Source organism: Rhinopithecus bieti, unplaced genomic scaffold (assembly GCF_001698545.2).
Source record: "Rhinopithecus bieti isolate Rb0 unplaced genomic scaffold, ASM169854v2 scaffold_31514, whole genome shotgun sequence".
Classification (NCBI taxonomy): domain Eukaryota; kingdom Metazoa; phylum Chordata; class Mammalia; order Primates; family Cercopithecidae; genus Rhinopithecus; species Rhinopithecus bieti.
The window spans coordinates 306568-321339 of NW_016813496.1; the positions used below are offsets into that span (position 1 = coordinate 306568).

Consider the following 14772-nt stretch of genomic DNA (forward strand, 5'->3'; position numbering starts at 1 on the left):
TAATTTTTAGTAGAGATGGGGTTTCACCATGTTGGCCAGGCTTGTCTTGAACTCCTGACCTTGGGTGATCCACCTGCCTCGGCCTCCCAAAGTACTGGGATTACAGGTGTGAGCCACTGAGCTTGGCCTCAAAATGTTTTTTTGTTTTTTTTTTTTTTAAGCTCTTTAAAAAAATGGTGGCACGACGCGCCGGAAAGCAACGGCCACAGCCAGCACCGAGTGGAGCGGGTCAGCATGGGGAAAATCGCCCTGCAACTCAAAGCCACGCTGGAGAACATCACCAATCTCCGGCCCTTGGGCGAGGACTTCCGGTGGCACCTGAAGATGAAATGTGGCAACTGTGGTGAGATTTCGGACAAGTGGCAGTACATCCGGCTGATGGACAGTGTGGCACTGAAGGGGGGCCGTGGCAGTGCTTCCATGGTCCAGAAGTGCAAGCTGTGTGCAAGAGAAAATTCCATCGAGATATTAAGCAGCACCATCAAGCCTTACAATGCTGGGTTTGCTGCTGAAGGTGTGGAGTCAGGGACAGTCTTCAGTGACATTAATTTGTTGCAGGGAGCAAGGACTGGGGACATGACTATTGGGCAGAAAATGCCCAGGGAGTCGCTGTGCGGAATCTACGAGGCGTCACCCACCAGTTTGTGAAGTGCTGATCCCTCTTCTGCACAGTTGCCCCTTACAAACTGAGAAGGCACACATAATACCCAAGCAGCAGACCCACAGAGCGCGGGGGGGGGGGGGGGGGCCTGCGTTCCGTTTGCCCCCTGTCTCTGGGCGTATCATACCAAACCTTCACAGGTCTGCCCATGCTGGACTTGATTCACAGCCTTTCCCAAGGGCCCCCATCAATAAAAAGCCCGCTGTTCATGTCCTGCACTTGGTGTCATTTGAAGGTGAAGTAAGGAAGCAGCTACTCCCTCTGCAAATAAGAATTCGTGCCAGCAGCAGTTCACTCCTTAAGGAAATATGAAGAGTATTTTTAAGGAGATGGTATCTCTCCCAGTCAAGGCAAGTTTTTACAGGAGGAGCGCAAACTGCGATCCCACCATCACTCAATGCAGCCAGAAGCCAATCGCGCTGGACGCTACTATTACCCGAACTTACTGAACTTGCTGTTGGAAAGATCTTTGCTGAGCGATTAGGAATTAGCGGGGTTAAAAAAATTAAGACACCAATCTTCAAGCAAAAATTAAACTTTATTTCTGGCTTAAACAATAAATACACACTTGAGTTAGTTTTTCAAACCTTCCCTCCTGATCTAAATGCCCTTAAATTTGGAAAAAAAAAAAAAAAAAAAAAAAAAAAAAAATTGGTGGCAACAATGTCAAATCGGAGCAGCCTGGGCAAAGAACTCCCAATGGGTTCAACCTGGAACAATAAAAAAAAAAAAAAAAAAAAAAAAACCATCCAAATAAATAATTAAAATACTGACCTATAAAATAAATCAAGTCCAATCAAATAAATACCCATGCATTCACACTGAAATAAAAATATTTAAATAAACAAAAACCCAAAAAAGGATATGGCAAATACTTTTTACAGAATTCCAAATACTAATCAACATAGATAAATGCCTAAAGAAATCGTCACAAAACCACCACAGTTACTTATTGTATCCAAGCTAACTGAGCGAGTGCTAAAAATTGTAATTAACACTTAAAAAAGAAGCAATGGGCACCGGGCGCCCGGTGGCTCAAGCCTGTTGAATCCCAGCACTTTGGGCAGGCCGAGACGGGGCGCGATCACAAGGTCAGGCAGATCGAGGGACCATCCTGGGCTAATACGGGTGAAACCCCGTCTCTACTAAAGAATTACAAAAAAACTAGCGGGCGACGAGGCGGGGCGCCTGTTAGTCCAGCCTACTTGCGAGGCGGAGGCAAGGCGAGAATGGGGCGTAAACCTGGGAGCGAGCTTGCAGTGGAGCTGAGATCTGGCCACCGCACTCCAGCCTGGCCGGTCAGGAGCCAGACTCGCGTCTCAAAAAAAAAAAAAAAAAAAAAAAAGAAGCAATGCTAGCGCGGGGCACGGGCTGGCTCACGGCTGTAAGGTTCCCAGCATTTTGGAGGACCGAGGCGGGTGCTTCTCAAAAAAAAAAAAAAGCGGTGTATTTGCATAGCACCAAAGGATCTGACTAAATTGTTCCCTTCATTTTTAAAGCAACCTATGACTGTTAAAAGCAACAATTATGACTCTCTATTATTGGATTTATAATACATAGATGTAAAATTGTAATAACAGCACAAAAGCTCAAAGAAGAAAATAGAATTGTTCTGTCATGAGGTTTTTATATTTTACATTTATGAAAACCGTGAAGTACTGTGTCATGTTATATAGTATTATGTGTTATGTTAAAGATGTACATTGTCCTCTACACAGGACTACTAGAGGGGGATGAAAGGGAGGGGGGCAAGGGTTGAAAAACTACATATTAGGTACTATGCTCACTAGCTAGGTGGAATATTCTCATGTAACAAACCTTCAAATGTAACCTCTGTATTTATAATAAAAGTTGAAACTTTGAAAAGGACACATATTGTAATCTCTTGAGTAACAACTAAAATAATGCAAAGATGTGACACTTACATGCTGATAAAGAATTAAGTTAAATATTTAAAAATATATGTGTAAAAGCATTCATGGAGGTTTTAATCAAAATAGCTCAAAACAAGAAACAGCCCACATGTCTATCAATAGGAAAATAAATTCACACATTCTAGAGCATCCACACAACAGAAAACTACTCAGAAATACAAAGCAGCAGGGTGGGCGTGGTGGCTCATGCCTGTAATCCCAGCTACTCACTCGGGAGGGTGAGGTAGGAGAATCACTCGAACCCAGGAGGCAGAGGTTGCAGTGAGCCAAGATCGTGCCATTGCACTCCAGCCTGGGCAACAAGAGTGAAACTCTGTCTCAAAAAAAAAAGTTTTCTCAAGTGAAAAGTCTGATGTTATAACAGTAACTAAAAGGATATTAAGAAATATGTTTTGCTCATGGAATATTTCTTTAAAAGTCTCCCATACTAAAGGTACTTATTTCACTATACAAGTTATAAAACTTTTAAACACGGTATTACAGATACAGTAGTTTTGTTTTGTTTTGTTTTTGAGACTGAGTCTCACTCAGTCACCCAGGCTGTAGTACAGTGGTGCCATCTTGACTCACTGCAACCCCCGCCTCTCAGATTCAAGCCATTATCCTGCCTCAGCCTCCCTAGTAGCTGGGATTACAGGTGCCTGCCACCATGCCTGGCTTATTTTGGTATTTTTAGTAGAGACGAGGTTTCACTGTGTTGGCCAGGCTGGTCTTGAACTCCTGACCTCAGGTGATCCACTTGCCTCAGCCTCCCAAAGTGCTGAGATTACAGGAGTGAGCCACTGCACTCAGCCCCGATAAAACAGTGTTAGCAAAGCTATCTAAACGCACTGGATTGCTTTTGTAATTGAGATTGATGACAGTCAGATTCACTGAGAGCGAAAAAAAGTTTTGACTACTATAAAATAGTCATTGGATGGTTTATGCACCTGATAATAGAACTTCGTGTATCTTCTGCTACTGAAGTCTAATATGATTAAAGACAGCAAACTTCAGTGCATTATGGCAAAGCATACATTCACCAGGTATGGAAGGCTTTTAATGGTTTACTGACTGAGGACAGTAAAACTCTTTATAATCTATAACCCAGAGATTGGGTCTGCTTGCCATCTACACTGCAGCAAGACTTCAGGACCTTGAACCTTGGGTTGATAATCTTATGACTCAGAAGGGCCTCTCCAAACATTTGAAATTGTATACCCATTGGAGATCTTAAGGTAAAGCTAACCAGTAAAGTTTCTTCTCAAAAATGGATGGCAACATTGATATAGATAGCTTTTTTTTTTTTTTTTTTTTTTTTTTGAGACAGAGCCTTGTTCTGTCATCCAGGCTGGAGTGCAGTGGCATGGTGGTGGCTCACTGCAACCTCCACCTCCCAGGTTCAAGCGATTCTTCTTCCTCAGCCTCCCGAGTAGCTGGACTACAGGCGCGTACCACCACGCCCGGCTAGTTTTTGTATTTTTAGTAGAGTCAGGGTTTCACCATATTGGCCAGGCTGGTCTCGAACTCCTGACCTTGTGATCCACCTGCCTCGGCCTCCCAAAGTGCTGGGATTACAAGTGTGAGCTACCACGCCTGGCCCAGATAGACTTTTTTTTTTTTTTTAAACAAGATCAAAAATCAAGACATCTCTGCTATCATACACTCTTTGTTCACTGTTTTTTTCTTATGGCTCTACAAATGACCAAAATCAAAAAAGGTCTCTTGCGTGCACCCATGGCACACACTTATATGTAGAAAATTTCAGCCGGGCGCAGTGGCTCACACCTGTAATCCCAGCAGGTCGGAAGGCCGAGGCGGGCAGATCAGATGATGTCCTGCGCAGTCACTCCAGGAGTGCACAGGAGTGCAGTCACCACTCGAGAAAACCAATAACTACAGCCAGACAATTAGGGCCAAGGCCAAAGAGCAAAATAAGTGCCTTTAATCTATTTTTTCCATATCTAAACTTTGGAGTTCAAGAGTGTGGACAGAACTGAAGACATAGAGTTTTTTTCTCCTGTGGCCCCATCATTCACTGCCTGATTTCTAAAAGAAAGGTGGACAACAGGTGGCCAGCAGTGGTTTACCTGTGGCTACTTTATTCCTGCTGCCCTCAGCTCTTTCTATGACAACTATCCATTCCACCCTCGGAACTGAAGAGAGACACTGGTAGGGAGAGGCTCTTCCTTCATCTCTGGCCCTTCACACCACTGACATCAGAGCTGCCATGTGTGGCTCCTGTCTGCCTGGAATGTACCTGGTCTGAACTGCAATGTGCTAGAAAGGTAAAACATAGAGTTAGTTTCAAAAATTTAGTTACAAATATTTATATACTTCATTAATAATTACATATTCCTCACACATTAAAATGATATTTTGGATATATTGGATTACATTGTTACAACCAATTCAGCCTGTTCTTTGTTTCTTTTTAAGTTTGGCTACTAGAAAATTCAAAATTCACATGTGGCTTGCATTCTATTTCAGATTACCTCCTCTTTAAAATCTCAGGCTGCCTACTCAAAGGACCATAAACCAGGAAGGTAAAAAAGCTGAATTTTTTTTTTATTTTTATTTTTTCATTGAGACAGAGTCTCGCTTTGTCACCCAGGCTGGAGTGCAGTGGGATGATCTCAGCTCACTGCAACATCTGCCTCCTGGGTATAAGTGATTCTCCTGGCTCAGCCTGCTGAGTGGCTAGGATTACAAGCGCATGTCACCATGCCTGTCTAATTTTTTTTTTGAGGCCGAGTTTTGCTCTTGTTGCCCAGACTGCAGTGCAATGGCACAATCTCGGCTTACTGCAACCTCCACCTCCTGGGGATTTAAGTGATTCTCCTGCCTCAGCCTCCTGAATACCTGGGATTACAGGCATGCGCCACCAAGCCCAGCTAATTTTGTATTTTTAGTAGAGATGGGGTTTCTCCATGTTGGTCAGACTGGTCTAAAACTCCCGACCTCAGGTGATTTCACCCACCTTGGCCTCCCAAAGTTAATTTTTTAGTAGAGGCGGGGTTTCACCATGTTGATCAGGCTGGTCTTGAACTCCTGACCTCATGATTCTCCTGCCTCAGACTCCCGAAGTGTTTGGATTACAAGCATGAGCCACAGCGCTTGGCCAAAAAAAGCTGAAATTTTAAAACATTTGTTATTATATTATTTTCATTTGTGTATAGCCATATATATTTTTTTGAAATGGAGTCTCGCTCTGTCGCCCAGGCTGGAGTGCAGTGGCATGATTTTGGCTCACTGCAACCTCTGCCTCCCTGGTTCAGGCAATTCTCTACCTCAGCCTCCACAGTAGCAGAGATTACAGGTGCTGCCCACCACGCCAGGCTAATTTTTGTATTTTTAGTAGAGAAGGGGTTTCACCATGTTGGCCAGGCTGGTCTTGAACTCCTGACCTCGTGATCCAGCCACCTCGACCTCCCAAAGTGCTGTGATTACAGGCATGAGCCACCGTGCCTGTCTGCCATATGATATATTATTTACAAATGCATATGACTTTATATGCAAGGTTGAATGCAAATATCCTCTGGTGTGGGCCTGGCTCAGCTCAGGGAGGAAGAAGCCCTGCCTGAGAGGGCTGCGGCCCATCATCTAATCATATCTTCTGTCACTCAGGGCCTGAGAGGGTGGGGTTTTAAACGTTATGCAGGCTGGGCACCATGGCTCGTGCTGTAGTCCCAGCTATTGGGGAGGCCGAGGGAGAAGAATTACTTCAACCTGAGAGGCGAAGGTTGCAGTGAGCCGAGATTGTGCCACTGCACTCTAGCCTGAATGACAGAGTGAGAGACCATCTCAAAAATAAATAAATAAATATAAAGTTATCCAATCAGTGACTCTGGGCTGGGAACTGTCCTATCGGGCAAGCAGCTGAAGTGAAACAGGGTGGCTTCCAGGCTTGGTGGGGCCTTTGTCTCTTGCTGCAGCTTAAGTTCCATGTTGTGTCTTCATTGCTCTGTGTCTTCTGCCCCTATAGGCTCAGCCTCTGTGGCCCTGTGACCTGCAGGTATTGGGAGATCCACAGCTAAGACACCGGGACCCCCTGGAAACCTAGAAATGATGAGAGTGCCAGGAATGGGAAGAACTTTGTTCTGTGGGGTTCCCAGGCCAGTCCTACTTTTGCCTATTAAAACTTTATGTGAGTCACTGCAAAAATATTTAAGAATTTAATTAAAGAGTGGTTTTAGAATTGTAGAGCACCCAGCTATGGTTTGTAGTTTGTGGTCTATGGGAGAGGCTTAAAGGAAAGTGTTTTGTGTCAGGCATCTGACCCGAAACTCAGCCATTATAACCCCTGTGACCTGCACATATATGTCCAGATGGCCTGCAGGAGCCAAGAATGGAGCAGCCAAAAAACCACAAAGAAAGTGAAACAGGCAGTTCCTGCCTTAACTGATTAACCAGCATTACAACATTCCAACATTGTGACTTTTCCCTGCCCCACCTTAACTGATTAATCAACTCTGTGACATTCTTCTCCTTGACAATGAGTCCCATGATCTCTCCACCATTCACATTGTGACCCTCTCTCCTGCTAACAATAGATAACCACCTTTAACTGTGACTTTCCACTGCCTACCCAAGCCCTATGAAGCTGCCCCTATCCTATCTCCCTTTGCTGACTCTCTTTTTGGACTCAGTCCACTTGCACCCAATTGAATAAACAGCCTTGTTGCTCACACAAGGCCTGTTTGGTGGTCTTTTCACATGGATGCGCTTGACATTTGTTGCCGTGACTTGGATCGGGGGACCTCCCTCAGGAGATGAATCCCCTGTCCTCCTGCCTTTTGCTCCATGAGAAAATCCACCTATGACCTTGGGACCTCAGACTGGCCCAAAAAACACTTTACCAATTTTAAATCAGGTACGTGACCTCTTTTTATTCTCTTCTCCAACCTCTCTTGCTATCCCTCAACCTCTTTCTCCTTTCAGTTTTGGTGCCACCCTTCAATGTCTCCCTTCCCTTCATTTCCTTTCCCTTTCTGGTAGAGACAGAGGAGACACGTTTTATCCATGGACCCAACACTCCAGTGCTGGTCACAGACTTGGGAAGACAGTCTTTCCTTGGTGTCTACAGTCTTTCCTGGTGTCTAATCACTGCGGGGATGCCTCCTGATGAGTCACCCACATTCTAGAGGTGTTTGATCACCACGGGGATGCCTCCCTTGATCCTTCACCTTGGTGGCAAGTACCACCTCCCCTGGGTGGCAAGTACCATCCCTCTCTCTCTGTGTCTCTACCACCTCTCTTCTCTAAACTTACCTTTATACTATGGGCAAATTTCCACCCTCCACTCCTCCTTCCCCCTTAACCTGTGTTCTAAAAGCCTTCAAACCTCTTCGACTCTCACCTGACCTAAAACCTAAGCATCTTATTTTCTTCTGCAACACCGCTTGGCCCCAATACAAACTTGATAATGGCTCTAAACAGCCAGAAAATGGCACATTCTATTTCTCCATCCTACAAGACCTAGATACGTTTTGTCAAAAAATGGGCCAATGGTCTGGGATCCCTGACGTCCAGCCATTCTTTACACATTGGTCCCTCCCTAGTCTCTGCTCCTAATATGACTCATCCCAAATCTTTCTTCTTTCTCTCCTGTCTGTTTCTTCAGTCTCCATCCCAAGCTCTGAGTCCTTTAAATCCTCCTTTTCTATGGACCCATCTGAACTTTTCCCTCCTCCCCAGGCTGCTCCTCCCCATGCCAAACAATTCTTCCTCAGCCTTTACTCCCCCACCCTATAATCCTTCTATCACCTCCCCCTCTCACACCTGGTCCAGCTTACAGTTTCATTCTGTGACTAGCCCTCCCCCACCTGCCCAACAATTTCCTCTTTGAGAGATGAAGGAACTGAAGGGATAGTCAAAGTTAATTCTCCTTTTTTCTTTATCTGACCTCTCTCAAATCAGTTAGCATTTAGGCTCCTTTTCATGAAATACAAAAATCCAGCCCAGTTCAAGGCTCATTTGGTGGCCACACTTAGACGCTTTACAGCCCCTAAACCCTGAAGAACCAGAAGGTCGTCTTATTCTCCATATGCATTTTATATCCCAGTCAGCTCCTGACATTAAAAAAAGCTTCAAAAATTGGAATCTGGCCCTCAAACCCCACAACAAGAATTAATCAACCTCACCTTCAAGGTGTTCAACAATAGAGAAGAGACAGTCAAATGGCAACGTCTTTCAGAGCTGCAACTGCTTGCCTCCACTGTAAGACAAACTCCAGCCATGCCTTTGACACATAAAAACTTCAGAACAACCAAACTGCAGCCTCCAGGCACTCCTTTAAAACCTCCTCATGGACCTTGCTTCAAGTGCCACAAAACTGGCCACTGGACCAAGGAATGCCCACAGCCTGGAATTCCTCCTAAGCCATGTCCCATCTGATGCGGACCCCACTGGAAACTGGACTGTCCAACTAATATCGCAGCCATTTCTAGGGCCCTGGAGCTCTGGCTCAAAGCTCTCTGATTGACTCCTTCCCAGATCTCCTCAGCTTACTGGCAAGAGTGACGCTGCCGATCACCTCAGAAGCCCCCTGGACCATCACAGATGCTAAGCTTTGGATAACTCTTACAGTGGAGGGTAAGTCCATCCCCTTCTTAGCCAATATGGAGGCTACCCACTCCACGTTACCTTCTTTTCAAGGGCCTGTTTCCCTTGCCTCCATAACTGTTGTGGGTATTGATGGCCAGGCTTCTAAACCTCTTTAAACTCCCCAACTCTGGTGCCAAATTGGACAACATTCTTTTATGTACTCATTTTTAGTTATCCCCACCTGCCCAGTTCCTTTATTAGGCCAAGACACTTTAACAAAATTATCTGCTACCCTGACTATTCCTGGACTACAATCACATCTCATTGCCACCCTTCTTCCCAACCCAAAGCCTCTTTTGCATCCTCCCCGTGTATCTCTCCACCTTAATCCACAAGTGTGGGATACCTCTACTTCCTCTTTGGCAACTGACCATGCCCCCCTTACCATTCCATTAAAACCTAATCACCCTTACCCCACTCAATGCCAGTATCCCATCCCACAACAGGCTTTAAAGGGACTGAAGCCTGTTATCACTTGCCTGCTAGAGCATGGGCTTCTAAAGCCTACAAACTCCCTTACAATTCCCCCATTTTACCTGTCCAAAAACCAGATAAGTCTTATATGTTCAGGATCTATGCCTTATCAACCAAATTGTTTTGCTTATCCACCCTGTGGTGCCCAACCCGTACACTCTTTTGTCCTCAATACCTTCCTCCACAACTCACTATTCCATTCTTGATCTTAAAGATGCCCTTTTCACTATCCCCCTGCACTCCTTGTCCCAACCTCTCTTTGCTTTTACCTGGACTGACCCTGACACCCATCAGTCCCAGCAGCTTACCTGGGCTGTACTGCCACAAGCCTTCAGAGACAGCCCTCATTACTTCAGCCAAGCTTTTCTCATGATTTACTTTCTTTCCACTCTTCGGCTTCTCACCTTATTCAATATGTTGATGACCTTCTTTGCAGCCCCTCTTACCAATTTTCCCATCAGGACAGTATCCTACTTCTTTAACATCTCTACTCAAAGAGGTACCAAGTATCCTCCTCTAAGGCTCAAATTTCTTCCCCTTCTGTTACATATCTTGGCATAGTCCTCCATCAACATACATTCACTCTTTCTACAGACCATGTTCAGTTAATCTCACAGACCTCTGTCCCCACCGGCAAAGCAACAGTTCCTTTCCTTTGTAGGCATAGTTGGATACTTTCACCTTTGGATACCTGGTTTTGCCATCCTAACAAAAACATTATATANCAGCAGCTTACCTGGGCTGTACTGCCACAAGCCTTCAGAGACAGCCCTCATTACTTCAGCCAAGCTTTTCTCATGATTTACTTTCTTTCCACTCTTCGGCTTCTCACCTTATTCAATATGTTGATGACCTTCTTTGCAGCCCCTCTTACCAATTTTCCCATCAGGACAGTATCCTACTTCTTTAACATCTCTACTCAAAGAGGTACCAAGTATCCTCCTCTAAGGCTCAAATTTCTTCCCCTTCTGTTACATATCTTGGCATAGTCCTCCATCAACATACATTCACTCTTTCTACAGACCATGTTCAGTTAATCTCACAGACCTCTGTCCCCACCGGCAAAGCAACAGTTCCTTTCCTTTGTAGGCATAGTTGGATACTTTCACCTTTGGATACCTGGTTTTGCCATCCTAACAAAAACATTATATAAACTCACAAAGGAAAATGCAGCTGACCCCATAGATCAAAAATCCTCTCCCTGCTCCTCTTTCCATTCCTTAAAACAGCTCTAAAAACTGCTCCCACGCTAGCTCTCCCTGACTCATCCCAACCCTTTTCACTACACACAGTGAAAGTGCAGAGCTGTGCAGTTGGAATTCTTACACAAGGACCGGGACAACATCCTGTAGCCTTTTTGTCCAAACAACTTGACCTTACTGTTTTAGCCTGGCCCTCATGTCTGTGTGCAGTGACTGCCACCACTCTAATATTTTTAGAGGTCCTCAAAATCACAAACTATGATCAAGAGGTCCTCAAAATCACCAACTATGCTCAACTCACTCTCTACAATTCTCATAACATTTAAAATCTATTTCCTTTCTCCCACCTGACTTATATACTTTTTGCCCCCTGGCTCCTTCAGCTATACTCACTCTTTTTTGAGTCTCCCACAGTTACCATTATTCCTGGCCCAGACTTCAATCCAGCCTCCCACATTATTCCTGATACCACACCTGGCCCCCATGATCGTATGTCTCTGATCCACCTGGCATTCACTCCATTTCCCCATATTTCCGTCTTTCCTATTCCTCACCCTGATCACACTTGGTTTATTGATGGCAGTTCCACCAGGCCTAACTGCTACTCACCAGCAAATGCAGGCTATGCTATAGTCTCTTCCACATCTTTCATTGAGGCTGCTGCTCTGCACCCCTCCACTACCTCTCAGCAAGCCGGACTCATTGCCTTAACTCAGGCCCTCACTCTTGCAAAGATATTGCACATCAATATTTTTACTGACTGTAAATATGCCTTCCATATCCTGCACCACCATGCTGTTACATGGATTGAAAGAGCTTTCCTCACCACACAAGGCTCTTCCATTATCAATGCCTCTCTAATAAAGGCTCTCCTTAAGGCTGCTCTCCTGTCAGCCAAGGCTGGGATCATTCATAGTAAAGGACACCAGAAGCCAACTGATCTCATTGCTAAAGGAAATGCCTATCCTGACAGGACAGCAAAAGAAATAGCAAATGCCTCCACACCCACAAATATTCCAGCCCTCACTCCAAAAGGTCAATATTTTTCTTTCTCCTCTATCACCGCCACCTACTCCTCTGCTGAAAACCTGCTCTACCAGTCTTTTCCAACTCAGGGCAAGTGGTTCTTAGATTGTGAAAAATTTATTCTTCCTCACCTTAATCCAGGAAACAAAGATTATTTTACTTATTATCTCTCCCACATAGGATCTGCAATTAGAACTATTGAACTTCTCCATTCACATCACCACCCACACCTATGGGAAAAGGGTAATATAATAGGTCATTGACTTAACAACAGGGAATCCCATTCATATGATGGAAAATGGGGACAAAACCTTTGGTATGTGAAACATTATGCCTTCCTTGGTCTAAAACTCATCGCCACCTACATTAAAGCTAATATGCCTGATTACTGTTTTAGAGAACTTATACTATTAGAGCAGTTCCAAGCTCAAAAATATGCTAACTGGCACCTTTTAAGCCACATAAAAATGCACCCTAGACCCGAAACTTACTGGACTAACTCATTATAAAATTTTCTGTAAGATGTTCATGTAGTCTCTGGTCACACTTGAAGCAGTCCTGAGAAATATCACCCCTACCCCAATGACCCTCAGTAAAAACTTACATTTTCTTTATCTTTTCTTATACCTTTATATTTTGTAAATAAAAAGACAGGAATGTCAGGCCTCAGCCGAAGCTCAGCCATTATAACCCCTGTGACCTGCACATATATGTTCAGGTGGCCTACAGGAGCCAAGAAGTCTGGAGCAGCCAAAAAACCACAAAGAAGTGAAACAGCCAGTTCCTGCCTTAAATAACTAACCCACCTTATGACATTCTACCATTATGACTTGTTCCTTCCCTATCCCAACTGATCAATTGACCCTGTGACATTCTTCTCTTTGACAATGAGTCCCATGATCTCTCCACCATTCACCTTGTGATCCCCTCCCCTGCTAACAATAGATAACCACCTTTAACTGTAACTTTCCACTGCCTACCCAAGCCCTATAAAGCTGCCCCTCTCCTATCTCCCTTTGCTGACTCTCTTTTCAGACTCAACCCACTTGCACCCAAGTGAATAAACAGCCTTGTTGTTCACAGAAATCCTGTTTAGTGGTCTCTTCCACGGATGCACTTGACATTTTGCAAACTACGTAATGAAGAAAACCAAATTTAGTAATTGGTTAGGTACAGTTATGTGGTTTCTTAATTTGTACTGTTGCGGGAAAGTAAGGAACTGGAGAGACCAAATGGAGAGCAGGAAAGTGTTTATTTAAGGTGTACTCTGGCACAGCGGACACATGTCCTGAAAGTCTGAGCTCAGAACAAAGGAAATGAGTCCCCTTTAAGCATTTTGAGGTGGGCACTGCATGAAGCAGGAAGCAGGCTTACAGAAATGAGAACAAAAGTTGCTGTGACATGTTTGCTTGTCTCACATCTCTGAGAAAACTTGGCTTGCAGCCTGTGCTTATCTGTCTTGTGACTTTGCAGCTGTGCAGGGAAGAAAGAAACAGGAGCTTACAGAGCCTACAAAATGTGTGGAGGGTAGATATGATTAATGTTTCCTGGGACAGACAGTTAATATTCTCTTCTAACTTTAACTTCAGGGGGGCTACTCAAATTCTTTTTAGCCTTGGCTAATACAGCAATTCATTGTATGAGCTATTGTTATTTCTCTTACTATCACTATAATCTTTACTATTATTACTTATGTTATTATTCTGTTATTTTATTAAGTTTCTACTTCAGTACATTAAAGGTGAAAATTTCCTGGTTATGTAATCAGAGCTTAATCAGTAGTTTATAACTGGTGAAGCCTGAATTTTGTTTCTCTGAATGTAATAATTAATAATAATGCACCTGAGTTAGTTTTTTGTTTTGTTTTGTTTTTTTGTTTTTTTTTTACAATGAACCCAGAAACTAGAGACACAGTCTAATTGCCTACAACTTAATTATTTTCACACAGCCTGGGGAACTGATTTTCTGCTGCATTTTTCACCTGTGTCCCAAGCAGGGTCTTAAGTCTAAACACCCATGCCCTGTATCTCCAGCCTCACTCTGGCTTGCAGTAAGATACTAAATTTCCAGTTTCTTCTGGAATTCCCAAATGCCAGCTTTTTCTCCCTAGTTCATATTAACACTTCTTTGTCTTTTAGTGTACTTTTTTATACCAAATTTTAATTAATCATTTTTTGGCAAAGCTCTAAATGGTGCTTTTAAGAAGTTATGTTATCTGTTTGTAAATATTTCCCATGAGGAGAAGGCAAATAATAATCCCCTGATTCTGTATTGTAGAAAATCTCTGTGTCTCTTTTTGTTTTATCTTCTCTAGGCACAGAGGTCTTATCAGAATGTTTTTGGGTCAAAGTTCTGTTCTGGAAAATTTATGCGGTGATGTGTCCTCAGCCACCCTTTAGTTTTTTGCTGGTCCTGGGTTTAGTACTGTCTGAGGATAAACCAAGATATCTGCCATGGTTATGTCAGCTAGAGTGTCCAGTGGATATCAGCTTCTGGTTTATTTTCTGTCTTAGGATGACCTAAAGTATGGAACGTATCCTCTCAAGGGAGAAAGTGGATACCCTGGGGCTAAGAGGAATCTTCTGGTGTACTCTAACTTTGAAAAGGTGTTAAAATTGCCTTCACCCAACCCAGATTTCATTTCTTGGAGACAAATTGCTGTTCAACCAATCAGATGCTGGTAATGAGGGGAAAACACAGAAATAATTTTGCCCCTGGATTCTGTAAGGGGCAGAAGAATAGTGAAATAAATATAGTAAAAGAAAAAGAGGCCGGGCGCGGTGGCTCAAGCCTGTAATCCCAGCACTTTGGGAGGCCGAGACGGGCGGATCACGAGGTCAGGAGATCGAGACCATCCCGGCTAACAGGGTGAAACCCTGTCTCTACTAAA

The 14772-nt window shown here is 43.9% G+C and overlaps 1 pseudogene; it reads left to right on the forward strand.

The window, feature by feature from the left end:
* Positions 1–215: 215 nt before the first annotated feature.
* Positions 216–648, forward strand: LOC108512956 (UPF0587 protein C1orf123 pseudogene; annotated as a pseudogene).
* The last annotated feature ends 14124 nt before the right edge of the window (positions 649–14772 follow it).